This window comes from Sinocyclocheilus grahami, unplaced genomic scaffold, assembly GCF_001515645.1.
Source record: "Sinocyclocheilus grahami isolate Dianchi unplaced genomic scaffold, SAMN03320097.WGS_v1.1 scaffold984.1, whole genome shotgun sequence".
In the NCBI taxonomy this organism is placed as follows: domain Eukaryota; kingdom Metazoa; phylum Chordata; class Actinopteri; order Cypriniformes; family Cyprinidae; genus Sinocyclocheilus; species Sinocyclocheilus grahami.
Window position 1 is genome coordinate 73315 of NW_015506163.1, and position 4354 is coordinate 77668.

The 4354-nt window shown below is 31.9% G+C and overlaps 1 protein-coding gene across 2 annotated transcripts in view; it reads left to right on the forward strand.

Moving 5' to 3' along the window:
* The window catches only part of LOC107565141 (methyl-CpG-binding domain protein 2-like), a 36175-nt gene that overhangs the window by 30788 nt on the left and 1033 nt on the right, over positions 1-4354 (forward strand). The window lies entirely within an intron of this gene.

Sequence of the window (4354 nt, forward strand, 5' to 3'; positions counted from 1 at the left end):
CACAAGACTAGATAATGATCTGAGATATCATCACTTGGCTGCAGAATTTCAACACCATCGACATCAATTCCATGTGACAGTATTAAATCTGGAGTATGATTTCAACAATGAGTAGGTCCTGACACGTGTTGTCTAACCCCAACAGAGTTCAGAATGTCTATGAATGCTGATCCCAATGCATCTTTTTCATTATCAACATGGATATTAAAACTTTATCTGCAGCCAGCACTAACTCTGATAGAAAATCAGCACATTCTTTAATAAAGTCTGTATGGTGCCCTGGTGGCCTGTATACAGTAGCCAGTACAAACATCACAGGGGATTTATCATTAACACTTGTTTCTCTGGATAATGTTATATGAAGCACCATTACTTCAAACGAGTTATACTATATTTTATTCCATTGCCCTGCGTCTCATGTTTTTAAATGCAAAAACACATTCTGTGTGAATGGCCTCTGATAGTTAGAGTTAGTTAGACTTCTTGCATTTTAGTATTTTGATTATCTTCACCTTCTCTGACCTTTACAAACACACTGTTTTTGCTGCTGTACCTTTAAGACATGTACAGTGGGTACGGAAAGTATTCAGACCCCCTTAAATTTTACACTTTTTTATGTTGACGAGGATGGATCGTATGTAGGAAGCTTTTCTCATGCATTTCTCACAGTGTGTTTTTTAGTGTTATTTGGAAATAAATTGCATGCAACACCTTTACTGACCTAGGCGCTGCAGGTTAGTATAGTTAAAAATAAGCTACAAATAAAGCATAACATTTTTTGTTACTTAAAATAAAATATACATTTTAACTGAAATTAAATAAAATATTTAAAAAATATCTTAGCTATTTTCTCATTTTCATTTAGCATAACTTGTTGTACTAAAATTAAAATGGAAATATATATAGATGTTATATTAGACTATATATATATATATATATTATACATATAGACTATATAGACATTTAAAACGGTGTTATTATAGTAAACTAAAACCGTAACAAATATTTTTCATCAACTGATTAAAACATCAAAAATTACAATTATTTTATTTCAGCTATTTTCTCATTTCTCATTTCAAGTTCTAAATAACTAAAACTGAAATAAAAACTATATAGACAAAACCTAATAAAAATGACAAAAACACAACACAATTACTAAAACTAGCTAAAATAAAGTGAAAACATAAAATATAAAAATTAAACTCAAGATATAAATAAACTATAATAGTATTTCAGTTACACTAAAATAACACTAAATAACACTAAATAAAAATACTTTAACCTAACTTTATCTAAAATTAACATGAAAACGGAAAAATAATATTAAAACTATATAAATATAAAAAAACTATAATAATACCTAAATTATACTAAAATAACACTGACTTAAAAAGAACCTAAAAGATGCACAACAAAATTACTAAAACGTTAACTAAGATTAATATGAAATGGAAAAAATCTAATTAAAACCGATTCTAAATATTAATAAAAACTTTAATGTTACTAATAACACTGGTGTGTTGTGATTTTAGTCATTTATTTGTTTTTATCTCAACACCATGTTGCTTTTTTCTTGAATTATTTTAATTTTCATTAGTGCTGTCAAGCGATTAATCAGGATTAATCACATCCAAAATAAAAGTTGTTAACATAATATATGTGTACGTACTGTGTATATATATATATATATATATATACACACACACACACATGCATGTATATATTTAAGAAAAATATTATATGTTTATATATTAAATATATTTATATATAATATAAATTATCTGATTATAAATACATACATGTAAATATTTTCAAAATATATACATGCATGTGTGTGTATATATATATACATAATAAATATACACAGTACACACACACATATATTATATAAACAAAAACAATTAATCGCGATTAATCGCTTGACAGCACTAATTTTGACAAGATTTAAAGGAAAATGTGTAGGTAATATAGATGCACAGAAAATATAAAAAAAAATATGTAAGCAGAAACAATTACACAAGGAATTACAAATATTGTACAAAGTGTATTTGTATTGTACAAAAAAAAGAGAGAAGAATTTTGAGTATTTAAATCAACTGAGTATTTGATGAATTTGATTTCTCCCAACCATCCAAACTTAGAACATGTTTAGATGCGCGTTGTAGATGGTTGTAAGATGCGTATTTTATGTCACATCTTTTTGAATGAGCAGCTAGAAGTAGTAAAGCGTATACATTTCAAAATAAGAGTCCCAGTGTAGTTCATGCTCGTTTTAATAAAAATTCCTCGCCATATAAAAAAATATTTGGTAATAATTACTGGTATTTGAGTTCCCATATTTCTCTTTTTGAACGAGCAGCTAAAAATAGTAAAGTGAAGACTTTTCAAACTAAGAGTCCCATTGTATTTCAAGCTCGTTTATGATTAGAAGTCTCCCATTGTGCATAAAATCTTTTTTTCTCCTGCTATTATTGGTATTTGGTTACACAATAAACAGTATCTGGCATTTAAAGCAATGTAAACTCTTGTAGTTTCTCTCTGAACCGCCCCGTCACAGGACAGAAAGACTAAGAACATTATTGAACACATTCAGTATATGCACAATAATCTTATCATTGCGTTTCTTTAAATGCACGATCACATATTAGTACAATTCAATATCGATGGACCTCGATTTTTGTTAAACCAATAAACCAATTTCAGTGCACATGTAAATATTGAATAAAACATGTCTTGGGTGTTTAAACTCACAGTTCCCTGTTTTGCAGTTGATTTTGCTGCTGCCTGTTAAATTAAATAAAAGAATTTGAGAAACCTGATTATTTTGAGACTGGGACAGTATTCATTTTATTTGTGCAAGACTTAAGAAAGGTCTTAAAAAGTAGATTAAGCTGCTTTATAATAGCGAGCCGTTTTCAGCCCCCAAACTGTGTGTTTGTACCCCTGTGAATGTTTAATTAATGCTTGCACTTTCAGGCAAACTCTTAAATTGTGGGGCAGTTTGTGTTAATTACCTCTTTTATCCTGAGATCTCAGCGTAAGTGAAAGCTTCTGCTAATGAAGATGCAAATTACAGCTCTCTCTTTATTCCTGTGATGGATGCGCATTAGAGCTTAAAAGCGTTGTATTTATGTTATTCTTTCAACACTCTGCGTGTGAAAGATGATTTGTGTTTCCTGAGGTAATTAAAAACACTTTTTATGATGATTAGGTTTAATTGTGCTTGTAAATATGTTCCATGTATTAGGCAAAATTACTGAGGAAAAACATCCACGCAGAGAGATAAAAGTGTTTTTATAGCATTAACTTGTAATTGAATATGGCAGCTTATTGTATTGAATGAATTAAAGCTCTATGGAGCTCTATATAACAAGCAAAAATCATGTTTACATGGAGTTTCCCTGATAAATCGTGAAGGAATAGTGCTGTAAATGCAACATCCGAGATTAGGATGAGTTTGTTTCTTCATCAGGTTTGGAGAAATGTAGCACTGCATCAGTGTCTCAGCAATGGATGCTCTGCAGTGAATGGGTGCCGTCAGAATGAGAGTCCAAACAGCTGATAAAAACATCACAATAATCCACAGCACTCCAGTCCATCAGTGAACATCTGGAGAAGACAAAAGCTGAAACACATCCAGCATTAAGACCTTTTTAACGAAAATACGAGACTATAATCCATAATAACTCTTCCTCCAGTGAAAAAGTGTTCTGGTGTGAATCAGGAGAGAAATCTGCACAGATCAAGCAGCGTTTAAACAGCTCTAAACACATATGTGGCTGGATTCTGATGCGAGAGACAACAGCAGATGCACTTTTTCACTGGAGGAAGAGTTATTATGGATTATAGTCTCGTATTTTCGTTAAAAAGGTCTTAATGCTGGATGCGTTTCAGCTTTTGTCTTCTCCAGATGTTCACTGATGGACTGGAGTGCAGTGGATTATTGTGATGTTTTTATCAGCTGTTTGGACTCTCATTCTGACGGCACCCATTCACTGCAGAGCATCCATTGCTGAGACACTAAATGTGTTTGTTTTCAAAGTGATATCATGCTGTCAATGGAGCTGTTAGAAATGCTTTTCCGCTTCTATTGACCCTGAATATTCTTTTGTATATTTCTGTCCGTCTCTCGTTACACTCTTTGATGCCGAGTGGATTTTCAGTGCAGCCGTTATTGATCTGTGTGGATCTCTGAGGGCTTTTTAACATCAGCTGTAGTGAATGACTCTTCCTCTACTGTAACGCTTCATCTTCATCATCTGACCACACACACACACACACACACACTCTTATACACACACACACAGACACGCACGCACGCACGCACACATACACACACACACACACACACACA